We start from the raw sequence: 19231 nt of genomic DNA, 5'->3' as shown, positions 1-19231 counted from the left end.
ACTCCTGATATCTATCATAGCACCCGAGGTAGCAAGAAAGGGCCTACCTAAAATGATAGGAATGATAGCATCTTCATCCATTTCAAGTATAACAAAATTCACCGGGAACACAAATTTCCCAACCCTCAATGAAACATCTTCCACTTTACCTTTTGGAAACTTGATTGACCTATCGGCTAGTTTCAAGGTAATGTTGGAAGGTAAGAGTTCCCCCAGATCAAGTCTTTGATAAACCGATTATGGCATTAAGCTTACACTAGCTCCTAAGTCACATAGGGCATTATAAATTTGCATCTTGTTAATAGCACAAGGGATAGAGAAGTTTCCGGGGTCTTTCAACTTGGGTGGCATTTTGTTCACGATGATCGCACTACAATTCTTGGTCAAGTTGATAGTCTCCACAACCTCACAAGTCCTTTTCCCACCCAAAATTTCTTTGAGAAATTTGGCATAGTTGGGCATTTGGGTGATCACATCGGTGAAAGGTAGAGAAAGGTGAAGTTGTTTGAGCATATCAATAATCTCCCAAATTGCTCATCCAATTTGTGTCTCATGAATTTTTGGGGATAAGGGAGCTTGGGTTTCACAATTTCTTTCTCTACTCTCACCTCTCCAGGTGTCTCAACCACAACCTCATCTAAAGATGCTCTATCTCCCTCATTCTCAACCAAAGCTTCCTTGGGGACCTCCTTGTCTTCACTCTTCCTAGGCAATCTCTCCTCAAAAACCTTACCACTCCTAGTAACAAAAGCATTCACGGTTTTCTTGGGATCTAGGCCTTAAGAAGGTTAAGTAGAAGAGCTTGCTTGATCTTTCAAAGCATTAGCAAGTTGAGAAATTTGGTTTTCGAGCATTTTGTTATGTGTCATCATCTCATTAAATTTCTTGTCACTAACGGCCATGTATGTGTTCAATAACTTTGTTTGATTTTCAATTATTTCCTCCAAATTAGTCTTAGAAGAAGAAGGTTGTGAATAAGAATTTTCAACTTGAGTCTTTGGAACAAATCAGGGTGGGGGATCCTTTGAGAATTATTTTGAAAATTACCCCTACCTTGATTATTCCAATTACCCCTATTTTGATGTTGACCATAACCTTGATTATGGTTTCCACTACCTTGGTTATGATTTCCATAACTTTGGTTTTGATTACTGTAGACACCCATTTGTGTCTCCCCAAAACCAAACCCAGTGATGAGTACCTTTAACGTCGAATCATAATCGAATGAAGTGAAAGTGTGGAAAGTTTAGTGTTGCGGAAAGTTTTAATTTCTTTTCTCCTCTCTTTGTTTTTGTAAACCTATTTTAAGGAAACAGCCAATCCGGTTTGGTTGGTCCATGATATGGGTCCAATAGTAGTGTAGTTGGATAGGGCTTGAAAAGAGCTTTCCAACGATATATTATAAGCCCAATTCCGATGAATATTAAGGAAGTTATGTCCAAATTACGAAACTGGGCCTGGTTTGAGCCTTATATGCGGCCCAATGATCTAGAGGAGGGCCTAATATAGATTTATTATTCCTAATGCAATTAGGAATGGTTTTAGTCTTCTAGATTCTTCTAGAAGGTTCTTTTCATTCCTAATTCAATTAGCATTGATAAATTGACTTTTGTTGACTTTTTAGAGTTTTTATCAGATTAAAAGAACGTTTTTGAGGAAAATACGATTTTATCCTCCTGTACGGCAATTTCTATCTAATTTTAAGAAAAAGCGTCGATTTCTTAGTCAGCGCCAAACGCAAGCTGTAGCGCCTGACGCTACGCTTGGCGCCTGGGCCTAGCGTTAACGCCTGCCACTAACGTCAGCGTTTGGTGCTAACCAGGTTTTTCGCTATTTTGATGTTTTATCTTTTTGGCTGATTTTCTCTATAAATAGCTTCCTTAAAAACTCCGTTTGGATTCACCAACTCTCATCAAGATTCTCTTGATTACTCTCTCTCTCTCTCTCTCTCTTTTTTCTAAACTAGCCTTCTCTCAAATATAAAAATTCTGCATTTATTAGACTTAGATACAACTAGCCATATTCGAAGTTGCCTTCGCCCTAGACGTGAATGGTTTAATTTCTGAGGGTTTGGTCCCTAATCTATTTTTCAATTATTTAATTTAATTGTTTTGTTTTATTATTTTCCTTGAAGTTACTAACGTGTGTATTTTGTTATTAGAAAGAGGTACGAGGCATCCAGGTAAGTTCTTTAAGTTAAATTGATATTATGATGTAGAAATCATGCTTAGATTTCTATTTTGATTCCTAGTATCATGTTAGGATGTTTTCCTTAATTTGATGTTTAGGGTGACAACAAAAAATTCCTAGTATCATGTCTAGGGTAACTTTAATATTCAGTATGATTAAAAGTATGATGCCTTTTATTTTCTTCCTAATATTTATGATTGTTAGTATCATGTTAGGATTAAAGCTTTGATTTTTATTGCTTTGTGACATGCTAGGGTTTGTTATTAATCTTGTTAGTATCATGCCTAGGATCATGCTATTATTATGCTTTAACATGATTATTTTAATTATTATTATGATGATGATTATAATTATTATTTTGATGATTATTATTATGTTGCTTGATATTTATTTTTATTGCTTGATCACGCCTTTTATGCATGTTTAAAGGGAATTTGTACTTGTAATCATGCTTAATAAGATATTAATAATCTTGTTTAGGGTTAATTATGATTATAATTCAAGTGATCGCCAATAATAGTTTTATTTGTGCATTAATATTCAACCAACATAGATAAACAGGTTTAGGGTAAACCTATTGATTGTATGTTAGTTAGAAAGCGCACATGAATACGATCTGAATAAAGTAGAGGCCTATTATTAAGGCAGGTTCAATCTCTTTTAGGTTGGATTTGAATCTTCATCCCCGAACCCTATTTGGTTCAAGACCTTATGGAGTTGACGATCTCTTGGATCGTTAAGGGGTGTAACCTTCACCTCGTGAACGGTTTACAAGTTCCTAAAAAACTTGTTGGCGACTCTTTTGCTCTATCTTCTTTCCCTTTGGACGCCACCGTACTTTAGTGTATGATCACAGTGGGGTTCAAGCTAGGGGTAATGCTTGAAATATTCCCTACAGTTTTTGGCGACTCCGCTGGGGAGGATTTCTATTTTAATTTCTGAAATTTATTTCGGCAATGATTTAGAATGAGTGGATGAGACTCGAAACGTTCTAAGTATTTCATTTGCGTAATTTTGATTAACATTATTGTCATATGCATATAAAAGATCTCATTGGAAAGACCATCCGTAATGAGTTAAAACATAGTATTTTGTACGTAAGAAATTTGAGAAATATCTTTCACAACTAGGACCGAAATAACACTGCGCGAAACTGGAAAATTTTATCGAGCACAGAAAGCTGCTGAGGCATGTAGGAATTAGCTTCAGCGAACTGAATATTAGCGCCAGAATTTTAACTGTAGCGCTAGACGACAGTTCTGTCGCCAGGCGCTACAACTAAAACCCGGCGCCAATCTCTGTTTGCTGGCACCAATTTCTTCCAATACTGAGCCAGAAATATGCGTTCTAATTTCGACCAGTTTTTCGCATGTTTTGCTCGATCCTACTTCCTGATTGAGTTTTTATCCCTTTTCTGAAACCTATATGTGTTCTACATATGGACATAACCCTCTGGGAATTCATGCTCCATCTACCTGATTGAACGCTCTGAGCAACAAAGGGTACATCCGAGATTTTTGAATTCACCAAACCATGGAAGCGAGTTTTTTCTAAAAAACTCGCGGTGTCCCATCCACTCGCGCCAACCCTTCACGGTTAGGCTTCCGCGCGGTGCATCTGGACAATTAGCCATGGACCCTCTATTGACTAACCCATATCCCAAATTTTAGAGAACTAGAGCCATGGTTAGGTTGCAAACTCATTGCATCATATTGTGCCTACTTGACTAATCGTGCATTATTTGTTGTGCATATGATATATGTTTTTTCTTAACCATTTGTTCGACTTGTGTTAAGATTAAATAAATTAATGACTAAAAGAACTTTGCTTAATTAATTAATTAATTAATTTGAGTAAACAAAGTCTAATATTGTAACTAGAATTGACCTAGTACAACTTTAGGCATACCTCTGTTGATTAATAACACCGAAAACAGTTTCAGATTGAATCTCCAGCAATGGCGCCAAAGTCTGGACTGTAGCGCCACTCTGTGGAGTGTGGCGCCTGGCGACAGCTCTGTCGTCTGGCGCTACACTGCAAAGAGAGGCGCCAATCCTTTCGTTTTGACGACAGTTCGGATTATTAATCGAGTCATCACCTTGTGTCTAATTAACCAGTTTGCTAAATAATTCGGTTAAAATTTTACTGTTAATGATTCTTTGTTAAGTTATTAATTGAGTCTAGGCACTAAGTCCCATGGTCTTACACAAGAGTCCAAGCATGTCACTTACACTCAACGCACACACCAATACACATACTTTGACCATGTTTAAGAGAGTCTTGTATGCGCGTTTTTCCGTCATTCTTTTTAGGAGGGTAAGTCGGATATTAACCCTCCAATTTAAATACCGTACTTAGCTCTTAAAAAATATACATTATTTTTGCCAAAAATATGCACCTATTTTTCACTTTTCCTCTTTAAAAACCGTAAAGTCAAGGTCGATTTGAGTCAAGTAATTAAAACGCAAAATGGTTTAAATTACAGCGCGTGGTCAAGAAAGGAAGGGCGGATAATCAAAGAGAACCTTTTCGTACAAGTCCAACTTTTCGACAAACCCATTGCTCGTAAGAGGAAAGCTAGGACAGTAATGGCAACACAAGAAGAAGTCAATGAGCTTAGGAACCAACTGGTTACCGTGACTGAGGCACTGAAGCTCCTAACCCTTAAGATCGATGATCCCGTGAAACAACAACAGATGTAATATAGGGAACTTGGAATCGTCAAGCAGAAGGAGAACGAAGGCTTCACCTCCTTCTTTAACAAATGGAGAGAAACCTCAGCTAAGATGATCGAGGTGCCGAGTGAAAAAGAGTCTGTAAAGTTATTCATAAAAAACCTTCAAGAAAAATACTCCAAGCATCTCAAGTATCAAAATAATCTCCATACCTTCAAGGCCATCTACGACATTGGAATCAATATTGAAGACGACTTGGCTAAGTTGAAAGCTGCCAACAATAACTCCAACAGTGGCTGGAATAGAAAGAAGAACGACAATCCTTCTTCTTCCAAAACCACCCACTCAAACAACGTTAGCACTTTTAACCTAGGCGAAGTCCTTGCTATGAATAATCAAGGACAAAAGAAACCATTTAGAAGGAACTTTAATCCTATTGGCATGAGTTATGACACCGCATTTGATCGATTAAATGCAAAAGGTCTTATAATTCCTATTGGACCATTTGGGGACCCACCAGTCGAAAAGAGGTCGGCTAATTGGAACCCCAATGCACACTGCAAGTATCACCAACGTAGGGGCCATCTAACCGAGAACTGTTGGAAGCTTAAAGAAATTATCCAAGACTTAATCGATAACAACAAGCTGCCATTGCCCCCTGCCAGTAAGAAGCTAAGTATTGATAATGCGCATCTCACTCATTCCTTGGCTATCTCTGATGAGGAAAACGAGGTTGACCCCTCGTCTCTCATCAAACCTATTAAAGAAATCCATGCCATCGAAGAAGAGGAGGAGATCTTTTTCGATGCCATGGATAACCTTCCAAAACCAGCAAGTAAAGAAGACATACAATCGCTCACACTGTCCATGATGGAAGGATCGCATTTGCTACTTGAAACTCTCAAGGCTATAAAGGAACATCAAAAGAAATATGACGAGGTTCCACTCCCGAAAGATGAACCTAAGAGAGAATTCACACCCATGGGAATGACTTATGAGGCGAAGCGTTTTCCTTTACAAATTACCTAAAAACCCAAGAAGAATAATAGACTCTGCACCCCAATTGGGATCCCATATATACAAATGTTCGAAATGCTCTTCGAGGGTAGCGAGACCAAACCTCTTGAACCGAGACCATTCGAATCATTGAAAAGGACAGATAGATATTACTGTCAGTATCATCAATAAGGAGGTCACACTATCGAAAACTTTTTTAAATTTAAGGATTTAATTTAGAAAATGATTGATGAAAAGAAACTAGTCCAAGTTCCACAAGAAGAGGATGCAAGTATTAATGGAGTTTAGGCAGTGACGAAGAAGACGTCTACTTAAAAGACATGGTAGGACCTCCACCTTCGGTGTCATACGCCATGGATGACTTTTGGGCTGAAGAAGATTCATCGATAGACGTACTCACTAGATCTGGGAGAATGCAGCCTCCCGTTTCAACACAACCCATGCCAACCACACAACAAGTTCCCATACCTATCATTGAAGATAATGATATCGTCAAACAGTTTAAGAAAACAAAAGTTTAAATGAACGTATGGAAATTTTTGGCGACATCCCGAGAACATAGGTTGGCTGTAATGAATGCCTTGGACAAAATAGGGATAAATTCTGACACCACTCTTGAGAGGTTGGCTAACTTCCTCACGAGTGATCCACCTAATCCCATCAATTTGATCACCTTTTCTGACAAGGATTTACCCCCAGAAGGTGACAAACAGTATAAGGCATTAAACCTCATAGTAGTATGCAAGAGAATGAACGTCCCTATGACTCTTGTAGACAATGGATCAGCCATTAACGTCTGTCCACTTAGAACTGCGAGAATTCTAGGTATAAGGGATGAGGATTTAACCCCGTCAACACAAGGAATAAGAGCCTACGACAACACTCGTTGTCAAGCTCTTGGTAAAATTACCATTAATGTAACGGCGGGAGCAATAAAACATGCTACTACTTTCCAAGTGGTAGACATTAAAGCTTCATTCAATTTGCTGTTGGGACGCCCTTGGCATCATGACCTAAAGGTCGTCCCCTCATCTCTCCACCAACAAGTAAAAGCCATAGTTGGGGGAATTCCTATCATCATCGATGCTTCATTTATGAGAATCAAGTCTATAGAAAATCCCATAATTCATGTGGAGCACGATGAGGACAATGAAGATTTATGGGGCTTTAACGAAGAGGTCTCCTTAATCCAGGAGGATGAAAGGACCCCTCTCTTCCATGACCCCCATTCTAACATGATCGTAAATGCTATTCTAAAGAAACAAGGACATTTTCTTGGGATGACCTTTGGAAAGAAGAAAGGAATAGCAAAACCGCCAGAGTCACTTGGCCTCCCTAAATTAGACACTTTTGGACTTGGTTTCGAACCGACTCGGAAAGATCTCAAGCGAGCCCAGGAAAAATCAAAGGCAGGTAGGGATGCTCGCATTCAAAAGAAAGCAATCCCAATGGATCAGTACCCTCTCACACTTAACGGTCAATTCATAAAAGAAGGAGAGGACTATCCATGCCATGAATTTCCCGAGCCATTTGTCGTAAGCGACATAAGGAAACCGGGATTTGAAATCTTCTTGGATTGTTATTTCACAGATGAAATCCCAACTCCTGTCCATAAGGAGAAAGCACCCCCATGCTTTGACTTTAACGTCATGGGATTATTATTTGGGCGAGAAAAGGATGAGCCAACTTACAAAGAGGATAACTCCTCGCTCATTCAAATAGTCCTACAAAGCGAAAGCTTCGATCCCTCGAAGCTAATCCCTCCAGCGGAAGGATCACTACAAGGGTGGCGCAAGACTGTCAAGGTAACTACTCCAAGTGGAAGAAAGATATCCATCACGACAAGGCAAGGACCGATGTTCGAAGAGTCGTCTGAGTTAGAGTCTGAGTCGGAGTCTCTCCCTATAGATTCGTCTAGGTCTTTAGTAGTAGCACCTTCCCCTTCTATCTCTTCTCCTAGAATAGTTAGTTATCAAGTCCCTGAGGACATATCACTCTTTAATGTAATGATCTCAGAGTACAATAATATATCATCTTCTCCTTACTTCTTGTGTTCTTCTCTAACCCAAGATGATGAGCATTACTTAACTAACAATGAAAAAGATAAAGAACTTATTAAAGCAATGGAAACACTCGAAAAGAAAACACCAGTAATTGAAGAAACTGAGACGGTTGATATCTCGAATGATTCAACCAATAAAAGAGAAGTTAAAATTGGACTAACACTTAATGAACAAGAAAGAACCGATTTAATTAACTTACTTAAATAATTCATCGATGTATTTGCTTGGTCATACGAAGATATGCAAGTCATTAGTAGAGAAATATCTCAACACACTATACCACTAATTCCGGGAATGAAACCTGTAAAACAAAAGTTACGTCGAATGAAACCCGACGTAGCACTTAAAATAAAAGAAGAGGTCCAAAAACAAATAATTGCAGGTTTCATCAAGGTATCTAAATACCCCGAAAAAAAGATGGAAGGGTAAGAATGTGTGTCGACTATCGAGATCTAAATAAGGAAAGTCCAAAGGACGACTTCCCTTTACCACACAATGATACTCTGGTAGATAACACGGCAAATCATGCACTCTTCTTGTTCATGGACAAGTACGCAGGTTATAATCAGATTCTCATGGCAGAAGAAGATATGGAGAAAACAACCTTCATAACACCATGGGGCACTTACTGCTACACGATAATGCCATTCGGGTTGAAAAACGCGGGTGCCACTTACCAACGTGCAGCGACTGCCTTACTCCATGACATGATGCATAAAGAAGTCGAAGTATATGTCGACGACATGATTGTAAAATCAAAGGACTGCCCAAGCCATCAAGTAGCCTTAAGGAAATTTTTCGAAAGGCTAAGAAAATACAATATGAGGTTGAACCCATCCAAGTGTGCTTTTGGAGTCACCTCAGGCAAGCTTTTGGGTTATGTCATAAGCTCTAGAGGAATAGAGATAGACCCAACCAAGATCAAAGCAATCATGTCAATGCCACCGCCCAAAACCGAGAAGCAAATTCGAGAATTTATTGGCCGGTTGCAATACATAAGTAGGTTCATATCAAAATTGACGACGATATGTGAATCGATCTTTAAGAAGCTCAAGAAGAATGTACCAGTAATATGGGATGACGAGTGTCAAAAAGCCTTTGAAAAGACCAAAGCCTATCTCGCAAATCCTCCTATATTAGCACCAGCACTTCCCGGAATACCTCTTAGGTTGTACTTAACAGTTACCAAAGAGACAATGGGAGTTATGCTAGCACAAGAAGTAGAAGGCAAAGAAAACGCAATCTACTATCTAAGCAAGAAAATGCTCGAATATGAAGCACGTTATACACCACTTGAGAAATTGTGCCTCGCCTTGGTGTGGGCCACAACCAAGCTAAGACATTACATGCTAGTGCATACCGTCTTTGTAGTCTCCCGATTAGATCCACTCAAGTATCTATTCGAGAAATCTACACTCAATGGACGCATATCGAGATGGATAGTCAATTTAGCCCAGTTTAATGTAAGGTTTATGCCGCAAAAAGCTATCAAAGGATCTGTGGTGTCAGACTTCTAGCGGACTTCCCAATAGAAGACTCGACGCCAATACAAGACAACGAATTTCCAGATGAAGACTTGATGGTTACTGAAGATGATACTTTGACCTTGTACTTCAACGGAGCCTCAAACCAAAAGGGATGTGACGTTGGGGTATTACTAGTGTCACCTAAAGAAGAGCATGTTCCAATCTCCATAAAGCTTGATTTCGACGTTACCAACAATGCTATTGAATACGAAGCATGCGTGGTAGGCCTTGAAACAGCTTTGGCATTGGGAGTAAAAAGTTACGAATATTCGGAGACTCTTCATTAATCATCAATCAAATATCCAAAAGGTGGAAAGTAAGGAGTGAAAGTCTAGCCCCTTACCCAACCTATCTGGAAACTTTTACTAATCAGTTAGAGAAGGTAGAATACAATTTGCTGATGCCTTGGCAAGACTAGCCTCTATGGTTAGGATTCCCACGGAAGTCGAGCAAATGCCTCTAACTATAGAAAAAGGCACAAACCAGCATACATCCAGGCTATAGAAGATGATGAGGTAGTCCAAGACGAAGAAGAAGAACCGTGGTACACGGATATACTCAATTATGTCACCAAAGGATAATACCCTCCCCATGCTGACAAGAGAGAAAAACGAGCTTTAAGACTCTTGGCTTCCCAATATGTACTCATAGACAACGAGCTACATAAAAGGGTACCTAAGGGTCGAGCTCTCTTATGTGTAGGAAAAAAGGATGCACAAAGAGCAATGAGGATAGTCCACGAAGGAATGTGTGGCACTCACATAAATGGCAAAATGTTAGTCCAAAAGATAATACGAGAAGGATATTATTGGACTAAAATGAATAGGGATTGCCATCAATACGTAAAAAGATGCCCAAAGTGCCAAATCTATGCCAATTTACAACATGTTCCTCCGTCCTTGCTCTACACCTACACGTTGCCATGGCCGTTCTCTACGTGGGGAATTGACATCATCGGCAAAATCACTCCCCCAGGAATAGGAGGCCATGAATATATCCTAGTGGCAATTGATTACTTCAAAAAGTGGGTCGAAGCGCAATCATACGCTAAACTCACTGCAAAACATGTAGCACTCTTTATCGAGAGAAATATTATATGTCGATACGGAGTCCCACATGAAATGATAAGTGACAATGGAACTCACTTTCAAGCCAAATGCGAAGAATTGCTACAAAAATATGGCATTCAACATCATCATTCTTCCCCTTAAAGACCTCAAGCAAATGGAGCAGTCGAGGCAGCTAATAAAAATCTAAAGACTATCATCGAGAAAATGACGGGGAAAATTTAGGCCTAATTGGTCTGGACCCTACATTGTCAAAACAATCCTGTCAGGAGGTGTAGCAAAATTAACTGATATGGATGGCAATGAGTTCTCGAACATGACGAATCTTGAGAAACTTAAGAAATACTACCCATAATTACTTGAGTAGGATACTCAAGAGAGTTACGTTTGGCATGATTCCTTAAGAAAGGATACGTAGGCAACCCTTTACAAGTGCGGCCACTTCATTTTTTAAAAATCTCGCATCCCAGAATTAATTAAAAATTCGACAGAAGATCGACGGAACATCGGCGTCGCAGAAAACATTCTGGCGCCAGCAGATGACCGTTAGCGCCAGACACCCGTAGCCAGCGCCAGTGTCAAAATCATGGCGCCAATTTACAATTAAAATTATGGGAATATTTTGGTGTTTTTCGGAAAATTTTCGACTTCCGTACTCGAAAAAATTTCTGGAAAACTAATTTTTTCGGTTTTCATTGCTTTAATAAAATAAATTTAATGTAAATAATTTAATTAAAAGCTGGAATTTCATTAATAAAATAAATTACATTATTGATGGAATTTTAATAAAGCTTAAATAAATTAACTTTAAATAAAAAAAAAAAAACTAAGTCTAATAATTGGAAATTAAGCAATGCTCTTAATCTTATTTCTCTTTCTTAGCCCTTTTCTAATTTTTGTCTGCTTCTTCCTTCTCATCCATAACCTTAGCTAGTAGGCATCCTTTAGAGGACCTACATTCAATCTTGGAGTAAATAGTTTCCCCCTCAGCTAGGACTCCATGCTTCTTTTCTATCCAAGCTTTCTTTTCTGTGGTGCCAGCTTTCCTTTTTCCCTTATCTTTTGCAGTACTCTTCTTCCTAGGCATTGTAGGTGTTTTGAACTCAATTCTTTCACCTAAGCAATCCTTAACAGGAATCACTTTGTCACCTAGACGACTCTTCACATCAGTTTTACTCTGGTTTTTCTTCATGTCCTTTGAAGGTTTCTTCAAAAGCCACTTTTTCACATCATTAGGCAAGGAACGAAGGAGGAACATTTTGGGTAATTTCTTCCCATAAAGGTCTAGTGCTCCAATAAGCATCAAACTTGTCTACTTCCTGGGAGACAGAGAACTCGTAGGGACGACGAAGATCTCTAGAAGAAATAGTCTGAAGTATGCCGTATTGTCTCTTTACCCTGTAGGGATAATAAAAAGTCATACGGGACAAGCTTGGAAGACGGCAGAATGGTTGCTTGTTGACACCAACCATCCTCTCTATTTTCCACCAAGGGATGACCCACTTGATGGCTAAATTGCAGGATTCGAAGACCTTCTTCCATTCATGGCGCCCCATCTTAGAGAAGTGTTTCTTCCTCCTCACGAAACAATTTGGAGTGTATTTCTCAATGTTGTCTGGAGGGCTAATTAACTCCAGTCTTTCCATTAGCCACATCAGTAAAAAATTGCAATGCAAATAAATTGTTATTACTATACAAAAATATATTTTTGATTTCACTAATTAAAAATATTATTTTTCTACCTGTAATAAAATTGGAGATCCCCGAAAAGGTGCTTTTGGATTCCTCTTTAATTCATCAAGACTAATCAGTCTCTCCAACTATTAAAGGCATTGGATTTCTCCCTTATTCAATTTGTTCTAATACAGTGGTTATAATTGATTGACCCTCATTATTTTTACCACTAGTTAGAAAAAATTGATTAAGCATACAAAATAAGAAATCCCTTCTTCTATAAACATGAAAAGATTCGGAGTAAGGTCTATCAAAATAATGGCGAGCAAATTCTTTCAAATTAACTATGTTACCATCCACTATTTTTGATAGATCCCTGTCTTTTAAATTAAAGAAGCGTTCAAAATCTTTATAATAATATGCATCTATTCTAGGGATAACCACAAGATGTATTGCAGGGAAACCTAAAATAGCACCAAATTCTTCCGACAAAGGGCTAATTTCATCATACCCTATTCTAAAGCAATGAGTATCTACATCCCAATATCCTAGAGCGCTATGAATAAAATCTGAATCAAGATCTACCCCTTTGACACCATAAATACCCACCAAGTGAAACACATCTAATTCTTTTCTTTCTTTGGCATTAAGAGACCGACACCATTCATGAGTGTAATTGGTAAAAGTTTTGGTGGCGAGGAATCGACCACTCCACAAAGCGCTCGTCCTCATCTCCTCAATCGGCCCATATGTCCCCTGATAATGGATAGACATACGGGGTGGCACGAACTCAGCAGCATCGTCCTGACAGGGCAAAAGAAAGTCAGTAAAGCATTACTTGGGGGCTACTTAACTTAAGGTAAAAGCTGAAAATTCGTACCGCCACATCCTCAGCAGGTACAAGAATTGGAGCTAACAACGACAGTAGCTGCTTTCCAATGCATCGCCCAGGGATCGTGTAAGATCGCCAAGGGGTACCAGCCCCCTCTGACATGCTCACCAACCTCGTGGCGTTAAACATGTGACGTGGTGGAGGAGCAGGAACGACAACGGTATCGGAGGAATGCTGAATAGCAACCCTCTCTCCAAGGTACGCAGTCGCTCCATAGGTCCCTAAGAAATACCGACGCTCAGCAGAATACTGTGCGGCTAACCCAGGGACTGCCAGGTCGACCCACGGTCGGTACAACACCTCAGGCTCCTGCAAAGAGCGTTAATCAGGCAAGAATCTATCTAAGGCATCAAAAAATGTCATATAAGAAAAGAATCATACCGAGATGATCCAATCTCGGACATAGGAAGTGGACATCCCCACATGGCGGCTGCCCCAGGAAGCGCTAACTGGAAACCTGCACGGCGACGGTCTCGCCGGCGCAACTGAGGGGAAGTACTCGTAGAACCATATCTACAAGAAGCTAAATTTATCATTAAATGTTAGCTAAAATGTAGAGCTAAACTTTATAGGGAATAAGATTTACCTCTACGACCCTCCAAAAGCTGGACAAAGCAAGATTCGACCCAAAGGACCGATGTTGACACGAGTCCCTCAGCGCTCGAATGAAATCAGCATAGGCCAAGCTGGCCCAGTCATAAGTCCCGATCCGCTATAGATCGCGGACGGCAGGAAGGTAGTAAAGCAGCGCCCTACTGCCTTGTCAGGGGAGAACGTCCCTGACAACAAAATAAGTGCAAAGATGCGCACCCACTGCTCTCGGGTAGTCGCATCATCGTCAAGCAACATAATCATAAAATAATAATAGACATCATGACGATAAAAATTATAATCATAATAATAATAATATCATCATAAATAAAACAATCATCATCAAAATAATAATAATAATAATAATAATAATAATAATAATAATAATAATAATAATAATAATAATAATAATAATAATAATATTAATAATCATCATAAATTATAACAATTATAATTTATGTTCATGTTAATATTAAAGCATAATAATAATAGCAAGATCCTAGGCATGATACTAACAAGATTAATAACAAACCCTAGCATGTCACTAAGCAATAAAAATCAAAGCTTTAAACCTAACATGATACTAACAATCATAAATATTAGGAAGAACATAGGAAGCATCGCAACAATCATATTTAGCATATTTGATATTATAACCTTTTCCCTAAACATGATACTAGGAATATCATAATAACAATATAAACATGATTTCTACATCATAATATCAATTAAAACCATTAAAGCACTTACTTTGATGCTTCGTACCTCTTTCTAATAAAAAAATACACACGTTAGTAACTTCAAGGATAATAATAATAAAAACAATTAAATTAAATAATTGAAAGAGAGATTTGGGACCAAACCCTCAGAAATTAAACCTTTCACGTCTAGGGCGAAGGCAACTTCGAATATGGCTAGGTGTTTCTAGATCTTGCGAATGCGGAATTTTGTATATAAAAAGACTAGTTTAGAAAAAGAGAGAGAGAGATGAATGGTTAAAGAGAATGAGAGAATTGATGATTGATTGTAGTTGTTGATGAGAATTGGTGAATGAAAACGGTGTTTTTACGACGTTATTTATAGAGAAAATCAGCCAAAAAGATAAAATTAACAAAAAGAGTCTGGCGTACGCAAAACGAGATTGGCGCCAGCCATTGGCCATTGGCGCCAGGCGCCAACGTCAGCGCCAGGCGCCAACGTAAGCGCCAGGCGCCAACGTAAGCGCCAGGCGCCAATGCTGGCGCCAAGCACGAATGCCTGGAGTTAGGCGCCAATCTTGTTTTTGACGCGTTTTCTAAAATCTGATAAATTTTGTCGTACAGGAGGATAAAATCGTATCTTTTCCTCAAAAATGCTCTTTGTTTTTAATTAAAACTCTGAAAAGTCAACAAAAGTTAATTTATCAATGCTAATTGAATTAGGATGAAAAGAACCTTCTAGAAGAATCTAGAAGACTAAAACCATTCCTAATTGCATTAGGAATGATAAATCATATTAGGCCCTCCCCTAGATCATTGGGCCGCATATAAGGCTCAAACCGGGCCCAGTTTATTAAATTGGCCATAACTTCCTCAATATTCTTCGGAATTGGGCTTAAAATATATCGTTGGAAAGCTCTTGTCAAGCCCCATCCAACTACACTACTGTTGGACCCATATCATGGACCAACCAAACTGGATTGGCTGTTTTCTTAAAATAAGTTTTCTAAAACAGAGAAAAGAAAAAAGAAATTAAAACTTTCTGCAACGCTATACTTTTTACACTTTCACTTCATTCGATTATGATTCGACGTGAAAGGCACTCATCACTAGGTTTGGTTTTGGGGAGACACAAATGGGTGTCTACAAAGACCTTATGGAGTTGACGATCTGTTGGATCGTTAAGGGGTGTAACCTTCACCTCGTGAACGGTTTATAAGTTCCTAAAAAACTTGTTGGCGACTCTTTTGCTCTATCTTCTTTCCCTTTGGATGCCACCGTACTTTAGTGTATGATCACAGTTGGGTTCAAGCTAGGGGTAATGCTTGAAATATTCCCTACACTTACCATAATTTTAGTTTTGATTTTGACTACTATAACCTTTATTGTTATAGTTACCACAAGAACCTTGGTTCCTATAACCACCACCTTGGTTATAGTTGTCAAAATTACCTTGATTTTATTAATTCCTATTCCATTGACCCCTTTGATTATCAAACCTTTGCACATTATTATTTGACACAAAGTTCACATGCTCACTCTCATCGTTATCAAAATCGTCACCATATTCCGGAGAAGCATGAGGGTAATTACAAGAGTCATGATCATAAGATCCACATGCATCACAAAACAAACAACTACTAGGCATATTATTTGAAGAGGGAGGGTGTAGAAACCTAAAAATGTATCCCCAAAACCAAACCCGATGATGAACAACCTTTCACCGACATTATTGGTCGGGTTGAGTATTAAATCTTGGAGTGCTTAAATCCATATTTCCATTTCATAAACCAACCCAACTTCTAGCCCATTTCCCCAAACCATAACTTATTTTCCTCTTTTCATGCCTTTAAACCCGAAATAATTCATTTCGTGTCCTTTAAAATCATTCATTTCATGTCCTTTTTATAAAAACTTTTAATCCAGTTTATTTTGGTCCATAATCAGGGTCCAATGATTGAATACTTGGATGGGGATTTAAAAGAGCTTTCCAGCGATATATTATAAGCCAAAATCCGAGTTATAACGAATAAGTTATGGCCAAAATATTAAACTAGCCCAAACCGAACCTAAGCACACCTTACCTACGACCCAATGATCATGTGGAGGGTCCAAATTATTAAATCCCATTCCTAAACCAATTAGTATTAATTGGAAGCTTCTATAAGTTTCTAAAAGATCTTAATTATCCTATTTGAAAAGTTAAAATTAAAGAGTTTGAAATTGAATAAAATTCCTTTTTTTGAAAGTCCTAATTTTATCCGAAGTGAAAGACATTCAAAGATAGTCATATACGATTTACGTGCCTCATATTTTGTATCCAAAATTTATATGGTTGGATAGCCCTTGAAATTTTCTTACCAATGATATATTTTAATATCAATTCCGAGCTACAACAGAAAAGATATGAATTAGATATCAAACTCTATCCAAAACTAACACCGTCTTACTATTTCAGCAATATATTTTGTTCTACAAAATATTTTAATCTGATTCTAATTGGGTTAGAAAGAAGACTTCAAGAGCTTTCCAACAATATCTTATTCATCTTATTTCTATTTTTGGATCAAAAGATATGATAAAAACAAAAACCGCAAAAACTATTGTCTATCGAGTTTTATTCCGATTTAATTCGGATCTTATCTTAATTCTTCGACCCTTCTTTTTTCTCTATAAATAGAGGTCATATCTCCCCTTTTTCAATCATCAACAATCTTGAGAATCAAATCCTTCTCTCTTTCTCTCTTTTACATTCAAAAATCATTCTCTTCTCTCTCTCCCATATTCTAAGGCTTAAACCTATATTCCTAATTACACCATTCTTCCCTTAAGCACTCCACGGAGTCTATACTAAACCCGAGGTTCGTCCTTAAACCAAGGCGTGAAAGGTATAAATAAATGAGGGTTTGGACCAAATCAAATCTATATTTATTTAATTTAATTTTCATTTGCTTTATATTTTTATTGAAGTTACTAACAGTTTATTCATGATGTAGCAATTTAAAGGAACGCGCGGAATGTGAGTAATTAATTAATTTAATTACTCTTATTTTATTTTAATATTGATAGCATCATGATTAGGGTTATTATTATTATTTGATTTGACTAACCATTTATTGTTGAATTGCTTCAAATATTAATGTTTATTCTATCATTTATGATCACTATATTGCATGTTTAAAGGGAATATGTAGTTGAAAATCACACCTAATAAGATAATTTGGACAACCGGTTTAGGTTCCTTTTTAATCTTGTTATTAATTCAAGTGATCACAAATATTTTAGAATTATATGTTGCATTAATATTAAATCAATTTAGCTTAATAATAGTTTGAAGCAAATTGAATTTTTGTTTGCATGCCTTTGAGATCGCAGGAATCACTTTTCACCATAAGAAACGAGTAGAGGCCAATACAGGCGAATGTGACTCTGTGACTCACTTCGTACCATCATCCCCGATCCTCCTTTTGTGATTCCGAACCATATAGAGTTAGTAATCTCATGGATTATGAATGGGGTGTAACCTTCACGGGTCAATCGTTGTTGCTTCCGTTGTCCCTTTATCGTGGTTGCCTTTTATGATCCGTGAACGGTTTACAAGTTCCTTACAAACTTGTTGGCGGCTCCCTACTTTCCTTGTCCCTAATCGTATTATGTCAATTCTCACTTCCTATGAGTACCAAGCATATTCACACATGCTTTAACAAGCCTAAAGAGGGGTTTGAGAGTTAGAAATAGTACCTTTCCCCTTAAATTGGGAGGGAAGATTCGAAGCTTGAAAAGAAAAAGAGCTTTCCAATTTAGCCTTGATTGCGGTCATTTATTTTCCCAAGTTTATTATTTGTGAGGATAGGTTGTTGATCGCATTTAGATGGTCTATAGAGTACACCGAAGAACTACTCTTGCTAGTTGAATCCCTCTCACCATCTTGCCAATCTATACAGTACTTCACCATATCCTCAATAATGTCCACCACTTCTTCCTCTGTCCTATTCATAATGGGACCTCCGGCTCCCTCATCAAGGCATGATTTGCCTTGGGGACTTAGGCCACTGTAGAAAATTTAAATGACTTGATAGGTTGGAATTCCGTGGTGGGGACACTCCCTTTGGTACTCTTTATACCTCTCCCATGCTTCGTAAAGGCTTTCATTAGGCCTTTGCTTGAACCCTTGAATCAAAGCTCTAGCCTCCTCCGTTTTCTTTTGTGGGTAAAATCGACAAGAATTCCTTGGTGACTTCGTCCCATGTTCCTAGGGAGTTTGGCTTTACCTTCTTTTCCAACCACTTAAAGGCTCGGCCTATTAGAGAAAAGGGAAACAACTTTAGCAGAATGAACTCTTGAGAAACTCCGTTTACTTTGGTAGTATTGCAATACTTTTCGAACTCTTTAAGATGATTCAACAGACTCTTATTCTTAGCTCCACTATATTGTCTCCTCTCGATCAAGGCGATCATAGCCGGCCTAATTTCGAAATCAGTCCCCGGTGTTGTAGGTGGAGCAATTCCACTCTCAAACTTGTACGCACCGGGAATTCCCAATCTCCTCAAAGCAACTCTCGGGTGTTCTCCCATGCCTAGTTCTTCTTCAAATCCTTCTTCTCTTGAGGAACTAAACTCCAAGGATCGACTAGCAATTCTTCTCCTTGTTAGTGTCCTTTTGATTTCCGGGTCAAAAGGCATAATGGATCGATCACGAGCTCAATGCATGCAAAACTCAATGAAAATATTAGTAACTCGGCTACAAATGTAGCCTAAAGAAAAAAAATATTTTTGTATTTTTCAATTAAAGTGAAGTAGAATCAACAGCTAAAGCAAAGCACCAATATCACTCCCCGG

The 19231-nt window shown here is 38.2% G+C and overlaps 1 non-coding gene across 1 annotated transcript; it reads left to right on the top strand.

The window, feature by feature from the left end:
* The first annotated feature begins 18478 nt into the window (after positions 1-18478).
* LOC145557109 (small nucleolar RNA R71) lies at positions 18479-18584 on the top strand. The gene has a single exon (XR_014092182.1). It is a non-coding gene; the product is annotated as a small nucleolar RNA R71 (small nucleolar RNA).
* Positions 18585-19231: the final 647 nt, after the last annotated feature.

Source organism: Chenopodium album, chromosome 8, assembly GCF_948465745.1.
Source record: "Chenopodium album chromosome 8, dcCheAlbu1.1, whole genome shotgun sequence".
Taxonomy (NCBI): Eukaryota; Viridiplantae; Streptophyta; class Magnoliopsida; order Caryophyllales; family Amaranthaceae; genus Chenopodium; species Chenopodium album.
The sequence above is the reverse complement of the archived record's forward strand: the minus strand, read 5'-3'. Positions and strand labels throughout refer to the sequence as shown.